Source organism: Solanum verrucosum, unplaced genomic scaffold (genome assembly GCF_900185275.1).
Source record: "Solanum verrucosum unplaced genomic scaffold, falcon-dt-bn FXZP01000007.1, whole genome shotgun sequence".
In the NCBI taxonomy this organism is placed as follows: domain Eukaryota; kingdom Viridiplantae; phylum Streptophyta; class Magnoliopsida; order Solanales; family Solanaceae; genus Solanum; species Solanum verrucosum.
In genome coordinates, this window is record NW_026020177.1 from 1,083,702 (window position 1) to 1,102,627 (window position 18,926).

The 18,926-nt window shown below is 37.1% G+C and overlaps 2 protein-coding genes and 1 pseudogene across 2 annotated transcripts in view; 2 read left to right on the forward strand and 1 right to left on the reverse strand.

Annotated features, from left to right (window-relative positions):
* Positions 1–18,926, forward strand: part of LOC125829084 (uncharacterized) — a 1,125,066-nt gene that overhangs the window by 118,065 nt on the left and 988,075 nt on the right. The window lies entirely within an intron of this gene.
* LOC125829078 (uncharacterized) overlaps positions 1–18,926 on the reverse strand; it is a 161,157-nt gene that overhangs the window by 89,396 nt on the left and 52,835 nt on the right. The window lies entirely within an intron of this gene.
* LOC125829027 (DExH-box ATP-dependent RNA helicase DExH6-like) lies at positions 8,159–11,466 on the forward strand (annotated as a pseudogene).

Genomic DNA, 18,926 nt, shown 5'->3' on the forward strand with positions numbered 1-18,926 from the left:
ATCTATAGCTTATTAGCATCGCTCTATAGAGTTTCTTGTGTTTTCAAGTAGATCTAAATTATTTATCTCTTCTTCTTCCTATCTTTTTTTTTTGAATGTTAGTGACTGATGTTTGTGTAATAAAGACACAACTTCCGATGCAAGTGTCTACGATCGTACAATAGTTTAGTAACCCAACCAAGGGTTGGGATCGTTCCCAAGAGAGTGGTTTTGAGAATTAATAGAAAAATAAAACTTAGTTCTAACTAGTTGTAGCTAAAGACATTAACGATTAGAAACATTGTAAATTAAAAGGGGAACACAAGAGTGTCAATTAACGATGGAGGTTTTGTCACTAGTAAGTAAAAAACAACAAAATAAACAAGGGTTTCTAAGTAGTGAGAGGGGATCCTTGGGATGTGACGGGAATACGGGTTAAGCTAGATTATTGGGTACATGCTTTCGATAGAAGATTCATAGAGTAATTGTGACTAGGCTAGACTTTAAGGGGGATAAGCTCTCTCTCGAGCAACTTACCCCGTTTCAAATGCGTTCCTCTCGGACTCCCACTTGTTGCATGAAGAACAGCCTCCGCCTTAACCCACTCACTCTCTCGAGCTGAGAGTGTGGACATGTGACTAGGGTTCACTCTCTCGAGCTGAACCTCATTGTCGACCCACTCACACTAGCCATCAATCTAGTGGTCTTAGTTTTACGACCTCTCTCTCGAGCAAGCCGAAAACACATAAATAAACTTGTATTTGCAACTACAAATTCATTAAATTCATCCATAACCACTAAACGAAATCATAATTAAACTACGATTAAGCTATCAGCAAGCAAGACCCAACAATTATCTTGACCCATATTCGCTAAATCATACCCCAAGAATTGGGGTTTTTAGCCACACATCAAGAGTTAGAAATTTATACCTAAATGAGCTTGCATTCAAATGCGTGTGAAGATTTAAGTCTTGTTACAGGCCAAAAATGAAGAATCTAAGAGACCCAAGTCCAAATCCTTAGAGATGAAACCCTCTTTTTCTTCAAGTCTTCAAAACCCTCTCAAACTCATAGCAAAAAATACCAAAAAGTACTATTCTATATGAAAATTATAATAATTGTTCCACACTTAAAACTACAACTCTAACTAGTATTTATAGTTTTCACAGATTTGTACTGCAAAGGATCATTCGGCGTCGTTAGTTGGAATTGCCGAGTTGTGCCGATCAACTGGGCGATTCGCCCTTTGGTGTAGTTCATCGCCGTCTTGCCCAGCCTTCAACATTGTGTGCTCTGGGTCATTAGGTGGCATGGTACTGTTTCCCGAAACTTCTTGGCGATGCACTGACTTCTCCCTATATCCGGCGACTTGATCCTTTCCTTCAGGGCTCAGCACACTGGAACAAAAGGCGAAGTAAGACCCTTCGGCGACTCGCCAAGTGGACTCAGTGATCCTCAGGCCTTTATTTCTTCGTTTTTCTCAGCCTTTTCGTTCCTTTTTGCGACGTAGTGTCCATGCTTTCCTTCAAACATCAAATACCTAAAACTTAAGGGTTTTCATCAGATATTGAGGTAAAATAAGCATTTGAGGACACAATTTCTATTAAAATATAGTCCTAAATGAGTCCAATTTGTGAACTCATCAGTGATTTACAATCTTCCTACCAACTTGATATTCTCAAACTAGGGTTCATTTATCTTCATAATAGATATGTATTTATCTTTTTCTTCATCATTGAACTATTTTTTAATATTTATTTATGTTTTATTCTTTATAGTGATTTGTGGATACATTGCTTGGACGTTATTTTAAGAGGGAAAGACAGTCCATTCCTATGATATGAGCTTTAACTTCTGTACTTTTTTTGTGAAATACACATCTGCTTCTTTTGAAATTTTAATAAACAACGTCTAGTTGTTCTAAGTAAGCGTGAAATATTTATTTAAAGACTTAAATATTTGCTTGTTGTTTAAACAATTGTATGATGTTTACATAAATATTCACATTTCTTTAAACACCCTCATTGTATTAACGTTTAAAAAGGCACATTCTTGTGTATTTAAACATTTATATGTAGTTTAAACAATTGCATGATGTTTATACTAAGAGTTTGTATTGTATATATAATGAGTCTCATTTAGGGCATTGTTTTGATAGTTTAATTGCCCTCAAATGCTTAATTTATGCTCTAAATTGATGTGAAAGTGTTTATTTGCAGGTATCAAGACTAAGGAGCAAGGCGAGGACACTACCAGACAAAAAGGAGCAAACAAGCTGAAGAAGTGAAGAAAAGCGATCTTGGTGATCACCAAGACCACTCGGTGAACTGCCGAGTGGCTCTTTAGCTTGCCCAAAGTTCCAGCGTGACAACCTTGGGGAAGAAGCAACTTGGCGACAGTAATGGGCAGTTGGCAGATCGCCGAACGACTCCGTGATAGCAACCTTGATCGCCTAAAGTCACAGAACTCTGCACACAAATGACCAATGCAAACCGGTAATGAATTGAAGCAATGGGTGGATCCCCGATTGGTTTGCTGAGGTGCGACTTACTGCGCCTAATGGTCATTCAGCCCAAAATTTGGGCAACTATTAATTGAAATTTTAAATAAAGTTTCAGAGAGTTCTGATTTCCTTGAATTCGAGAGTTTGAGTTTTTCTCTCAGTTTTTGAGTTTCCATTGTAGACTTTGAAGCTTAAATTTGAGGGATTGTAAGTAGGTCTTGGAATTTATTCAATTTAGACCGTTGTAAAGACTTGGAAGCTTTTACCCAGATCATGGTTGATTAACGTTTCAAACACACCTCATCCAATTCTAGGTGCAAATGATCGTTAAGCTGTATAAAACTCAATAAATGAGTTGGGTCGAATCCAACAAGGAGCGGTACATGTTCAAATTCGATTAAGAAGTACAAATATGATCTAACTAGATATAGGAATGCAAATTATCGAAAAAGACATGAAACAAATCGAAAGAGGTGACATGAATGTCAGATGGGGCTTTTTGTTTGTAATTATCAACTACAACGCAGCCACACAAAACTAAAATAACAATACGGAGAAGAATTCTCGGGATGTGATCAATTATAGGCAAATTTCGCTATATGGGTAATTGAAACTACTAGTAAATAGCTAAATCTCAATAGGTAGGCTAGACTATAAGGGAGATAGCTTTCTGTCGAACAACTACCCCGAAACAGGTGATTTATTTCGAACATCAACAAGCACCGCAATTGAGACCAACCCTCACCTTAATTCATCCACTCTCTCTCGAGCTAGATGGGTCGGATTGGATTTAGGATTCACTCTCTCGAGCTAAACCTATATCAACCCAATACATACAAACCATTAATCAATAACCTTGGCTCTAAAACCTCTCTTTCGAGCAAGCTAAGAACACAAAATTAGAACTGCATTTGCAACTATAATTTATGAATTAAACCACAACTAAAGATTAAACCCACTTCAATAGAGCATTTAAACTAATAATTAAAAATACCTATAAACTAATTTAACCCATGATCACACCCCAAGAATTGAGGTTTTAGTCAGACATCATAAAAAGATAAAAACGGTTACCAAATCGATTAGCCATCACTGGGTAAGAGTATTCAAGCCTTTCCAATGCTTCAAATTGCAGAAAATTAGTAACCCACATGCAAAATCTCCAAATTGAGTCTCAAAAAGCCTTCAAGTCTACTAAGAAATTATTTGATTAACTCAAAAGAAAAAGTCTAAACAGAAAGAGAACTCCTCAATTATCAATTCAAAATCCAATTTATAGTTGCCAAAAAAAATAAGCCAAAAAAGGGCCATTAGGTGAGGTAAGTCGGGTTTGCCGAGTGGTTCGGCGAACCGCTCTTTGCTCTTTCTATCGCCTTTTTGCATTGGCTCTCAGCATCCTCAGGTCCTGTAACTTTGGGCGATCAATCCTGTTATCGCGGAACTGATCGATGACTCGCCGACTACCCCTTTCCTGTGGCCGACTTGGTTTCTTCCCTCTGGGCTGGCACACTGTAACTTTAGGCGAACTGAATAGCCACTCGGCGATTCGCCAAGGGTTCTTGGTGATCATCAGGCTCTCCTTTCTCTACTTCTTTAGTTTGTTTTGTTCCTTTTTGCATGATAGTGTCCTTACTTTGCTCCTCGGTCCACATACTTGCAAATTAGGTCTTAAACATTAGTTTATAGCATAAATTAAGCATTCGAGGACACTAACTTTATCAAAACAATGCTCTAAATGAGTCCAAATCTTGGACTCATCAACACCCCCAACTTAAACTTTTGTTTGTTCTCAAGTAAAACTCAAGATGAACAGTTCAAAAAGGATGTCTCAAATAGTGTTGCATAAGACTCAACATGAATGTACACAATAAGGTTCAACTTACTCATGCAATGATCAGTTGTGCACTTAAAGATTCAAATTGTGACTCACCATTATCAAAGATGCTCAAGTTCACAATACTTGCTTTAAATGCAAGTTCAAGCTCAACAAAGGTACTCAAATGCCCTCACAACAAAGATGATTCTCTATTCACACAAAGTCCTTCAACAATTTAGAGTTCCGGAATCACATACAACTCTCACACTTACAAAGATGAACACATGCATGACTTCACCCATAGGTTTTCCCTATTTTCCAATCAACATTCGTTTCAACTCACTCAAGATCACAAAGGATTTTTCAAGGCTTGTAACGGGGCTAAGTGTAAAGGTATGGTCATTTAGGCTTAGTGGCTTCTACCTTCATGAAGTATGGTTTGAACATCACTTTCCTCCCTTTTCTTTAACAATTCAAACATGTTGACAATCCACCCATTATTCAATTTCATATGAACTACTGGATACCCCATTTATTTTGCTTTATTTCACAACTCTCTCAACCTTTTTCTTTTCTTTCTTCTTTTTCATTTTCTTTTCTCTTTTGTTTACATGGAGGGGTTCCATCTTTTTCTTGACCATCATCAAGGGAGATTTCTCACACTTCTTGACTTTCCTTCTCGTTTCACCACACCCCCAACTTAGGCTTTTGGCCTAAGTTGGCTATTCAAAAAAACCATACTTCATGAAAGTTATGGGTGGATGAATAAAGAGAGGTCATAATTGCTCAAGTTTCTTCTAAGAAAAAGGTAAGGCTCAAGAGGGGTCAAGCAAGGTTCACACATCTCACAAGGTTGTCCACAAAAGAAGTATATTGTCAAATTGTTTCACTCTTCAAAATTGTTGCCTAAGATCATTTCAAGTGCTTGCATCACTCAATCAATCGGACCAACGGGGTAAATTCTAGGCGTTATCACACACACTGTTCAAAGTAATCTCATCACACAAGGCATTGGCACCAGTATCAAACAAGACTCCACACTTTCTAGCTAGTGTGCAATGTTTATTACAAGAGACTCATTCGACAACTGGCTAGTCACAACGAGATGCTAAAAGTTTACACATTGTCTATGCAACTTCATTTGCCTTATCGTAGCCGCACATTAATTTCGTTCAATTAAGAGCACTATTCAAGTCATCGGTATTGATCGCAACTGATACTCAACTTCGCACAAGAACAATCACAATCACAATCACACACAAATTAAAGAGGTGGAAAATTTTTAAAATTAGGTTCAAAACCATTTTCGTTCAAAATAAGGGGCCACAAGCTAAAACATCTACAAGAGATCAAGATCAAAACATAAATATATATCAATAAACTATGCCCAATATTCACAAACATAACAAAATCACAAGAGGTAGGTATGGAAATACCTCACCTTACCCAACAAAAAGAAGCAGTCATCCTCAAATGCAACAAAAACAATAACAAAGTATCACAAAATAACAGAGAGGTAGGGGAAAATCATCCTGTCTTCTTAGTCACTCTTTCTGTTGGGGAATCAGTGCCCGGAGTCACACTTTACAATTGGGCATCAGTGCCCGGTGTCTCAACAATTGTAGCTGCACTGGAGCCTGCCATAGTGGTATCTCTCAAGGATGTTTGAACAACAGAATGTACCATAGCCTCCTCCAAATCAGTTAGGCCCTCAAACACAGTCTCCTCATGAACACCTCTTCATCAGTGTCAGCCTCACTCTATAGCCGCGTCATCAGCTCTAACCTCATCTCCGGTGGTTGCCGAGGGCACATCAGAATGAGCTGGAATATCTGTGTCCAGGATCTCTACTGTCCCAAAAATTAGAGACATACAGTGGACTTCAGCCGGTCCACATCTTTCCTCAACTCCGTAATCGCGGCCTTTAAGGTCATCACCTAATGAATAGCTCTCTAACCTCTCTCACACACCTCTATCCTCATTGTGAGGGCCTCAAAAGAATCTCTGAGAGGTGTCAATGCAATAGTGAGAGCTCTCTCAATCATCCCGGGTACCGCAACCTCTAGATTGGAGGCACACACATCAACATGATAGGCTAGGTGTCCCATCCGTAGCAGCATGGCCTGGTTGAGTGGAGTTCGACATGCAATAGTGCTAGCAACATATCTAGGAGGTGGGGAGCAACAGAAGAACTCAGAGTTACAGGGGTAGTAGAACTAGTAGTACCTGAAGGCCCAGTGGCTGGAGTAGGGAATACTGCCTTTGCAGGGAATGTGCAAATATCAACCACCGTGGATGTGTCCACCGGGGCTGCCCTCCTTCTTTCAGCCTCATCCTTCTGGTACTCGGCCTCAATACGTCGGATGTCAGTAGAGGAAGTGGGAGTCACCTCCACATTTGCCTTCTCATTTTGCGAACACGGGCTTGTTTGCACAACTCGATGATTAACATCAGAAATGAAAGAGATGTCTGGCGCACTGTTTGCATCACCACTACTCCCCCAAGCCTCCATCACCATTTTCTCCCTCATCTCTCTAGTTTTGACAGCTGTCAAGCCGGTGTTGTCAAAGGCACGCTTAAAATGCACTTCATCCCTGCGGTGAGGCTCAAAACGTGTTAAATGATTCGCCTTGCTTTATGTGCCTTTTAGTGTCGTCATCAAGGTTCTAAGACATACTTTTCCTCAATGAGCCTCTTCCAAAGAGGCAAAACTAAACAATTGATATTTCACTTTATCGTATTTTGTTTTTAATTTCTTTGTATATATATTTGTACTTCTTTTTCCCTTGGTGCCTTTTTTAACTAAAGCACATGGTTTATTTGCGCTTTGCACTTAAAGCCCCTACGGACCTTGGCATTTTTTTGCGCTATTTGCTTTTGATAACATTGAGTCAAGCAACCCCATTTGATCCTGATCTCACATAACCCTCTTTTTTCTCTTAATCTCCAAATCCATTGCTGAGCTTATTTGGATTGTAAGATTCTCACTCAGGATAGACCTTTACCTTTACCTGTTTATCACCATTCCTAAAGAGTTAACTATCAATGTGAGTCTTAGCCAACGAACTACGGAAGGTCACCAAGTGTTCCTCCTTCTTGGGGGAACTTGAGCTAACTACCACCAACTCAAGCTTTTGCTAAATCTAAAAGTGAGGCTCCTCCTTTGTTTCTATCCCCAAAACCATAACTTTCTTCTAGGGTAATATAAAGATTCCTAATATTTGCAGTATTTTTCGAGATAATTTTGAGGTAAAACCACAAGTTTCTAGATACATTATTGATAGATGTATAGATCAATGACATTAATGAATTACTTGAGTGTTTGGTTTCAAACTGAGCCTTTTATACCCAGAGAAAGTCTAAATGGTCAAATATAGCAATTCTCCTTTTGCAATATGTCATTGTGAATTGAATCATATCCTAAATATTTCTCAAGATTACATGTTGAAAACTGTAATCCAAGTGCAAGTTCTAGATTTGTGGGAGTAATATTTTTGTTTCTTCCATCTTATTTCTTAATCTGGTGTGTTCCTTACGAAGTTATGATGTTCATATTTCTCTTTCTTCTTTTTCCTTCTATCATAGTTCTCTGCAATAATATATTTAGTTATTATCATTTATTTACTTTTTTACTTGGCTCTTTGATTTATGTTTGTATCTCATAAGTCCGACTTCAATCTGTGTGGTGTTTGTTTTGTTACTTGCAATGTTCATTTGTCAGGTAATCCTTTTCTACTTCTGCTTGTTGAGATGCTTATATTTTCTAATTTGACACACATTCTTAGTTGTGCTTCTTCTTTGTTTTTTATTGCCTAACAAACTTTAAATTTCATAGGACGAAATTCAGAGATGGATCGCTACTCCGATTTCATGCTCGCTATTCTCAGGTGCATTGGTTTAATCTATTTCATTAGTTACATAGATACGTGGATTATAATTTTGTCCATCATGAATGATCTTTCTGACAGGAGTTGGGATCATAATGTGCTAATTTTTGGCTTGCTAACTGGCCACGTCAATTAACCTCCTTTCTGTAGCTTACTTATGCAAACCTGTCTGGATTATAGAAATTAACTTGTCATTTTCATTCAAGAAAACATAAAAAGGTGTCACTACTTAATTTCTTTTAATTTAAACCACTGTGAAACATCAAATGTTCAAGTTGATCTTTCTTTACTTGTAGGGACTTGCTTCCTTCATATCCAAATTTGCATTTGGTAAGACTTCTCAATTTGCTTTTGTATTGTAATAAAATAGTGCCTCTTTATCTTGTTTTTATTCCAGTAATATGTATGTGGTTTTATGATATAATCAATTGAATTGACCTCCGAACAAGTTCTGATGAGTGCTACACTGGATGTTGAACGTTTTTCAAAATACTTTGGTGGCTCCCCAGTTATCCGAGTCCCTTGATTTACTTATCCTGTAAAACCTTTCTCCTAGTTTCTATATACTGATTTATCTCTTTGTTGATTTATGATGTGAGTTTTTGAAGTATTTACACGCCTCTACACCTATGTCAAGTAAAAACATTCCATCTAGAGGATGTACCTTCTATTGTAAAGTCAACTAAAATTAATCACCTTGACTCCACCTCATCCTGTGTCATGCCTGAGGAATCAATATTAACAGAAGAGTACAAAGTTGCCTTAGATGAAACAATTAATCTGGCTTTTTCAGATGATGATCTGGATCCCCTTTTGAATCTAATATCGTCTAAAGGGGGACCAAAAGTTTTCAATTATCAATATTCTTTGAGTGGAGTGACACCATTGATGGTGTTTGCTAGAAAAGGCCGCGTTGGTGACATTTGCATTCTCCTCTCTTTTGGTGTTGACTACCATTTACGTGCTAATAATGGGAGAACTGCTCTAGATTGGGCTGAATAGGAAAATAAGACAGAAGTTGTTGAAATAATTAAGGAACACATGGAGAAATTATCTTCCAGTTGTGAGGAGCAGCAACATTTACTTGACAAATACCTATCAACAGTTGACCCTGAACTGATTGATGATGCCCTTATTGAACAATTATTAAACAAAATATGCATAGACTCGGAGGACAGGGCCATCCTTGTTTTCCTTCCTGGTTGGGTGGACATTAACAGAACACGAGAGAGATTGAGACCAAGCCACTATTTCAATGATTAGTCTAAGTTTTCAGTGATCGCTCTCTATTCTATGGTTCCTTCTGTGGAGAAAAAGAAGTTTTTTAGACATCCTCCTCCAGGCTGCCGCAAAATTGTTCTTTCAACTAATATTGCTGAAACTGCCATTACAATTATGTAATAGACAGTGGACGAATGAAAGAAAAAAAGTATGACTCTTATAATAATGTGTCAACTCTTCAATCTTCATGGGTCTCAAAAGCAAGTGCAAAGCAAAGAGAAGGGCGTGCTGGGCAGTGCCAACCATGAATTTGTTATCATCTTTATTCAAAACTTTGAGCAACTTCATTACCTGATTTCCAGGTTCCTGAGATTAAGAGGATTCATATAGAGGAACTATGTCTTCAGGTGGTTCATTATTCTTCCTCGTCATTTGGGAATATGATTTTTGTATTGGAAATACTTTGCATGATGATTAGGTGAAGTAACTTTTACCAGTTCAAATAAAAAAAATGATTAGGTGAAATATACTGAGCTTCTTGTTGGTAGTTGAAAACATTGGCCAGAGATGGAAGGAGGTGAAGAAACTTGTAATAATGAAAATAAAAATTAATTCAGTAGGCTTTTGAAAATTATTCTAGTTTTGTTCACAACAAATCTACTTACAGTGAATATGAACTATTTAACAAAACAGTTTGTTGTATAGTAGTTTGAATACCTTTTCTTTGGCAGGTCAAGCTTCTTAACCCTGATTACAAGATAGAAGAATTCCTGCAGAAGACACTTGATCCTCCGGTTTATGAGACCATACGTAATGCAATCATTGTTCTTCAAGATATTGGGGCTTGTCATTTGATGGGAAACTTACAGAGTTTGGAGAAAGGCTAGGATCTTTTCCAGTTCATCTGCTTACAAGCAAGATGCTTTTAATTTCCATCTTGTTGAACTACCTTGACCCAACATTGACTATGGCTTGCGCTTTTGACTATAGATCCATTTACCCTACCCATGTTGCCAAATGAGAAGAAGAGAGCTACAACTGCAAAAGCTGAGTTACGCTCATGGTATGGTGGAAGAAGTGATCAATTAGCAGTTGTGGCTGCGTTCAAGGGCTGAAAAAGTGTGAAAGAAACTGGTCAAGAATCGAAGTTTTGTTCCAAGTACTTTGTATCTTCAGGCACTATGCATATGCTATCAGGAATGCGTAAACAACTTGCATCTAAACTATTAAGGAATGGGTTTATTCCTGGAGATGGATCTTCCTGTAACCTTAACGCATGGGATCCAGGCATACTATATGTTGTTCTTGTTGCTGGTTTGTACCCTATGGTTGGAAGATTGCTCCCGCGTCTGAAAAGTAATAAAAAGGTTGTTATTGAGACTGCAGGTGGTGATAAAGTTTGATTAAGCCCTCATTCAACTAACTTCAAGCTTTCATTCCAAAAATTCTATGAGCAATCATTAATTGCATATGATGAGATAACTCGTGGTGATGGAGGTCTGCTTATAAGGAATTGTAGTGTCTTTGGGCCACTCCCACTGTTGTTGTTGGCAACAGAGATTGTAGTGGCTCCTGGAAATGAAGATGATGATGATGGCAATGATGATGATGAAAGTAATTATGAAGATGTTGATGAGGACAATGGCGAGGAAGGTAATATTAAAGTAGATCTGTCAGAAGTCCATCAAACAGAGAAAATTATTTCTTCTCCTGATAATACAGTTAAGGTTATTGTTGATAGATGGATTCGTTTTGAGTTAACAACTCTGGACGTCGCTCAAATTTACTGCCTGAGAGAGAGATTAGCTGTAGTAATTTTATTCAAGGTAGTTTTTTTGTTCTGCATTGTTTTAAAGAGAGAATCTCCTTACACCTCCCCTCCACTCCCCAAGCAAAGTGAGAAGAACAGATAGAAAAACAACACAAAGTAATTAGGATATCATTCTGTTGCTATGTCAAGATAGTTATTGACATATGTGGCTTTTGGTTGATCTAATGTGTAAGTGAATGTTATTACAGGTCACACATCCTGTAAAAGTTCTTCCTTTAGTTAAATGAATAGTGAGATAGTCGTTTCTAGTTCTGCTTTACATGAAAGTACATGGTCATTTATCTTTGATAAACATCTTTACTTTGTAATAGTAAGAACAAATTGATGCCTAGAGCATAGTTATTCTTTCAAATAATTTTATATAGAACAAATTGATGCCCAAAGCATGACTACTCTTCCAAACTATTTAATACATCTAAAACAAGTTTTTGACAAACAAAACTTGATTTTCTTATTTTGATTCTTATACTTTCTTATGTGCTGAAGAAGAAAAAGTTTGACAACAAGGCACATTTAGATCGAAGGGAGATGGGTTTTTAGGCAAGGAATTTTTCACATATACAAACCCTTCAAATATATATTTTGCAATTTTACACGATACATATTGGAATATCAATTTTCACTTCAGCTCTTTCTAACATTTGAATTGTTAATTTGAATATTTGTAGACAAGTTCTCACCAGGTTTGAGCATCTTTTATTTAAGGTCACATGATATCTATTAGGTGGTTAAGTTGTACAATAAAATTGATGTAGCGATTAGAAAAAGAAGTCTGAGTTGGTCCAACTAACAAGTTTGAGAAATTTGGAAAATTTACAGGGAAAAACGAAAGAAACACCATTACTTAGTTTGTACCACTTGTGCATAGAATTTTTGAAAATCTGTATTTTCCCGTCCTTAACATTTCATATGTATGCTTATTACTCGCGTAAATCATATCATTATCGTATAATTTTATGCAATTTTAGCTTTATGTTTTTACATGTACTATTTTGTCGCTCTTATTTATTTCTTAGTAGTTGTGCTTACTCCTTCATCACCAAATGACTATCCAAACATTCAGCACATGAAAATATACAAGGAAACAGGTGTTGTATCTGAATCTTCAGAAAATTGGATTGTCCACGCCTTTCAAAGAGTCGTAAAGGTCAGTCTACTTATAATTGTAGAATTAATGACTATACTTCTAACATTAAGATTTTAATGAACTCTTAATGGAGAAAGCTATTGATTCAGACGAACGTAGAGTAAATAATATTTAAGAGATTGGCCTTGGTTGTATGAAATGCATAAAATCAAAAGTTAGGTGATATCACCAATTGATGTTTATAGAATTGAAAAGAAAAGGATGTCAATTGACATAGTTTCCATTATGTTACATTAGAGTAAGGTCTATTTGTGGAGTTGCTTTTTTTTTTCCTATTAATATATGATTTGTCTTGGTTTTTATGTAATTTTTTATTTTTATTTTTGTGGTTATTCACCTGAAATGTAATCTTGGTTTGTATATATTTTTTTAAAATTATTTTATTTGGTTTATCAATTAATTAAATAAAAAGGGGCAGAAAATCAGAAGAGATTAATACAACATCACTGGTGTAGATGATTGTGCTAATTATACTTCGAACCTTTGTTGATAGCTTCTGATTGATTTACTCGGGGTTGAAAATTAAGCCATCCACACCAGCGAAAGGGTTATAAAAGGTCAGTCTACTTAGGTACCTGCAATTGAGCTTAGATGAGATTATAATAATGTAACTTATTATATTCTCTTTTCATACATATTTACCCTTTGTATTGTCTATTATTGCAGGAGATATCTTCCTTACTTTTGTGCTTTTTGGTGCCTGCAAAGGAAGCTTTTGAAATTATCATCGGTTATCTATTATTGCAGTAAGTTCTTTCTTACTTTTGTGCTTTTTGGTGAATGCAAAGGAAGCTTTTTGAAATTATCAGTTGGTACAACTATGCTCAATAGAGGAGACCCATCATAAGGAACTAACAAAGATGTTATCCAGATTTTTGCTGCTTGATTTAACCCAGGTTAGTTGTTCGAACTCTTCAAGTTGATAATTCAGAAGACCTAACCAAACTCTTGGTCAAAGAACTTAGCAGTAAACATGAGGTATTGATGGAGGGTAAAAATTTTTGGGATGACTTTGCTAACTCTATAATTTGCATTAAATAAGAATTTTAGAGGCCTGAAGCCTATTGCATTCAAATATAAGATTTAAAAATTTGAGGGAGAAGGAACATCAAAGACAAACGAAACTGCATGTGGCAAAATTTTCAATTCCTCCTTTTGTCTTTTGTCTTTTCTCTTTCAAGCCTATTTCTTCATCTTTTTTACCATTTTGAATGGTTCCAGAAAATAATCTTGCTTTAGATGTATGCTTTCCATTTATTTGTTATCTATTAGTCTCTGTTATTAATTAATCTAAACGTCTTTGTTATTAAATATTGATTTACAAATGTACATTTAGTAGCTATGAAGATCCTCTCTTGGGGGTCATAGACACTTTTAGCTTCTCCTTTTCATTTCATTATCACTTTCTCTCGGTCTTCTTTCATTTCTTTTCAAATTTGTAATATTTTTAGTGTTGAAGTGGTTTCTATAAATTGCTATTTTTTCTCTGTGTTCTTCTCCAATCTTAACTAGTTTAGATTCTATACACATTGATTCAGAGTTTCTGCGTTATTTACTCATCACAATGTAGGGATGTATAGCTTGAAAAATTGATATTTAGGAACTTCTCTAACATTGTGAAAACATTAGTTGATACCTCTTCTTAGATACTTGATTGGATGAACTATTTCAGTAGAATCGATAACTATTATTTTGTGTATTCATTTTCTACATTTTCCTTGTTGTATTCCATAATTATAGATTTAAATGTCGACTACACAAGAAAATTAATTGATGAATACAATAGTGTTTGCCAATTAGGTGCTCCATGTATTAGTCTTATTCTTGGCAGTAGTGTTTTGCAAGTTAGTTTGTATAGTATGGAATATGGACTTGATACTAAATTATGTTCTCTATCTGGTGTAAATAATTTCATGTAGAAGATAATTTTGGTTCTTCTTATTGTTGTATGTATTAGTTACTAATTAAATGTTTGCCTGTTGTGCACGACACTTTGATCTTGGAGCTGAATATGGAAGTGGAAGTGAGAGAGATTTGGGTTGTCAAGGGTCTCATGTCTTGGTGAATTTTTGAACATTGCTTTTAAAATTTTTGTACATTTCTTTCAGGTTCTTCTCTGTGCATATTAAATGAAAAAAACGGTAAGAAAGTGAGAGTTGTAATTGCTAAAAACATTGAGAAGATTCATTAGCAAAGGCGAAATGGGAATTATGCCCCTATATTTCATGGTTGATGAGGAAACAGAAATCATGAAAATTGTTAAAATTGAATTTATCCTTTATTCATCTATGGAGTCAATCCATTTCTCACCTTTATATGTATGGGAGTTTAGTACTTCTTTTTTCAAGTGTGATAGTCTTTCATTTGGTGAAGATTTCAGGGTATTTTAGCAACAAACTTTTTCTTTTTAATAAGCATATTTTAAAAAATTACACGTCAAGTTGCGCTACAATTCATCCAATTAAATTGGAAAAATAGTATTCTCTTAGCTTCTCATATCATATGTACATTTGACCTAAGATACCATTACTTCTGACATAGATGCAATTAAATCTTATCAAAATTATAGACAAATCAAAGTTTGATTTTCCTTTTAGTCGTTTCATAATTTCAAGGACACACCAAATAACGTGTTGAGCCCGTGCTAGCACGGGCCATGCCCATCTAGTATATATATATATATATATATATATATATATATATATATAATGAACCTTGTATTTCCGATGTGGCAACTTAAAGAGTGTGCATGAAAGAGAAGAAGCACGTGTGGATTGTGAAAACCATGAGTTTACCTCATGTCATTCCATTCCTTCAACAATTTGTGGACTTCAATTCATTTTGCAAAAAGTAAATCTCAAAAATTAAAGTAAAAAGATTCAATGCTATAAGTAAAATAGATTCACCAATAAAGATGATAAATAGCTCTCAATGGAATTAATGGGTCGATATTTTCTACCAGTGCCACTTTCAATGCTATAAATAATAGGACAAGAGGAGCATAGATAGTATATATCAACATCCCTCATCACTAGCTAATTACAACTAGGGTTTAATTTCCAAAAATTCTCACTCTTTCAAGTTTTGAATCTTGTTCTTGAAAAAAAATGGTGATTGTAACCGGAAACACATCACCTTTTCGTCCTTATGAGATAGAAGCAAGGCTTGTAATTAGCTTTTTTTTGAATAGAGAGTTTGATAATGATGATGACGACGATGATGATGGAGCAAAAGTAGCACCTGTAACATAATATGGTTTGGCATTATATGTGTGTTTTCTTTCGAAAACATGAAGCTCATATATATAATATGGTTTGTGAGGGAGAAATTGGTGTTTAATTTTCTCCTTAGAATAAATAGGAAACTAAACCCTAGCTAAATATATGAGAATTTGTCTTCTTTTATTAGCCAAAAAAAATATATAGTCTTCTTCCCCCCCCCCCCCCCCTCCTTATATTAGCATAAGCACTTTTTCTTATTATTAATTGAAGCAATTATATATTTAGAATTAAAAAGATGTCATGTCAAAATTGAACCATTTTCCATTACACATCATCCTTAATAATAATGGTTGAATTTTGAGCATGGAAAATTGCTTCATATATTCCAAGAACTGAGGAACTTCAAACATCAAATTTAATCTCATATTTCAGAAATGAAGCTACATTTATGGACTACTTTAGATTCTCCTATTTTTATTTCCTTCCTTACATATCCATTTGAAGATAAACCCAAAAATAAAAGAAAATAAAAAATCCCGAAAAAAACAAGAGAGTATTAAATGGTAATGAATCTATCTGAAGATGTAATTTTCAAGATTTTGACAAGATTACCTGTAACTTCTTTGATAAGGTTCAAATTTGTTTGCAAATTCTGGTATTCTATCATCAAGAACCCTAATTTCATCTCAAAACATTTGCATAACCTAAATAACAAACAAAATCATCTCCATTTGCTAATTAGTCGTCGCGGAAACATTACAAATAAAATGATCCTCTCATTGTCTCAAAATGACACATTTGATGTTTTCATCAATCAAGATTTTCCAGAATACTTCAAAGACAAATTTGGTCATGTAAGACTTGTTGCTCGTCATCGGTCTCAGCCTTAGAATTAGCAGTAGCAGGATCCTCCATAGTATCATCTCCGATGGCAGTCAGAGGCATATCAAAATTTGTCGGGACCTCTGCACGCGGAACATCAGGAAGTTTTGCTGACTCAAACAGTGAAGTGAAGTGAAATCTGTGGACTTAAGATAATCCACATCTTTCCTCAACTCAGAGACCTCGGCTTTCAAAGCCGTAGCCTCAGTAGTGACCCCTTGTCCTCTCTCACAAGTCTCTACTGGAGGGGTGTCAAAGCAGCTGAAATGGATCGCTCAATCATCTAGGGTACCCCGGCCTCTAGCTGGGAATCCCACACATCTGTAGAATGGACTAAGTGCCCCATTTTGAGGAGCATGGCCTGAGTGATCAAAGGCATCTAGGCATTGGTACTTGAAGTAGCTCTAGGAGGCTGGGAGGCAGTAGAAGAACCTGGGGTTTGAGAAGGAGTGGAAGTAGATGTACTTGAAGGCCTGGAGGCCGGAGTAGGCAAAGCTGCCTCTGCAGGTATAGAATCAACATCCACCTCGGGGGATGTATCCACTAGAGATGCTCTCCTCCTATCCGCCTTATCTCGTCTGTACTTGGCCTCGATGCACCGGATGTCAGTAGAGGATGTGGGTGTTACCTCAACATTCCTCTTCTCGTTAAGAAGAATTCCAGCCCACCGACACAACTCTGTAATGAGCACATGGAATGAAAGGGATGTCAGACGCTGTTTGGCCCTCATGGCTATCTCATATTCTATAATTAACCCTAATTTTAGCCTCTTCCTGGATATGATCGATCCAAGATAGGCCACCTTTAGGTGGTAGATAATGGACTCATTCTGTGAGGGCATCATAGAGCTACTGATGAACCCAAACCAATACCGAGCTACTATATTTAAGTCCTTCTTCTCAATAGGGGCTCCGACCTCAATCTACCTCGAGGTGGTGTCAAAAATGAGGAGAGCTAGCCATCCCTTTAGGTCATCTAGAGTCTGTGTTGTGGTCATTCTCTGGTAATCATGCTTAAAACCTATAGCCCTGTCAAGTGCAACTATGATATCATCGCTGCTGCATCTCACTGTCCTCCCTCATACCATCATAGACGCCACCGGTCTGAAGGCATTGACCTTCTTCTTCCCTGGGGTACTAAATTACCATATGCCGTGTAGAACTCTCTGACCCAGGTGGGAATGTATGGACCACGAGGCATGGTGAATACTTCAAATCTATGGAATCAGAGAGTGTCCTACACCAAAGGGTACCTGTCCACCACACCATCCGTGGACAGTCTCTTCTCCTCCAGGATGGACCTCAATCCCTCAGCCTTTAACCGGTTGAGTAACCGGGGAGGAGGACCCTGAACTAGTAGTGCTGAAACTACCGTCTGTGCTAGAGCTGGCATTGTATCAGCAGTAGGAGGGGTAGACTCTGGGATCCTAGACGGATCTTGGCAAGCCCTTGCACGTATCTTTTCTAGCTAGGTTTGTAGTGGTTGGTCATCATCAGGCACAGATAATGAGTCCTAAGAATCAAAAGTTTCCCCATCACTGCCAGAGTTGTGCTCCGGTCTCTCACCTACGGGAGATTTGCCCTTGCCCTTGCCTCCGTTCGGAGGTTCTTTCTTTGCCCTTTTTGTTGGAAGCAGTTGCTCCCTCATTTAATACAATTCCCTGTGCTTGTGTGTGGGGTGACATACCACTTTCATCCCAATTGGTCCTAGCCATATATGCAAAACACATCGAAAAAAGTTAGAAATAGTTCAAGAAAACTTGCAAAATTCAAGTTTCAGAAAGATTCGACGAAACAGTTGGCGAGTCACCGATTCACTTTCGCGAGCCAAATCGGGCTCGCCAAAAGGACCAGCCTGAAAAATATCCAGAAATAAGGCAGGTCAGCGATGTTTAGGGGCCTTCGGTGAATCACCGGCCCCACACGGCGAGCTCAGACTAGCCCGCTGAATATTACATTGTGTTTTAGGGGTTAGGGACGTAGAAAGGGTGATCAAAGGAACCTTTCGATGAGTCACCGAGTGAACTCGGCGAGCTCTCCTACCGAAAGTTACAGACTCAAATTAGCCAAATCAAGAAATTAAGGGCGATCAAAGGGTGAAGTCGACGAACCACTGAACCATTCGCCAAGCTCGACCCAGCTCACCAAATTGCCCAACATGCCAAATTTCTACCCCGTTTCCCAAAATCAAGCCCGCAGCCCCTGAAATAAAAATCAAACATACACACTATTCAATTCACACAGGACCCATAAGACCCTTGCCTCCGGAATACTCAAACTTCCTCGATTTGGCTAAAAGGCTATTTGATGACTTTTTCCCTTAAGAATGACGTCAACCACTCCATCATTGGGAAAATTACGTCATTTGGCTCAATTAGGGGTTACTCAGACTTCACCCAACTAGACCCAACATAAAATAACCATAACCAACAATTTAG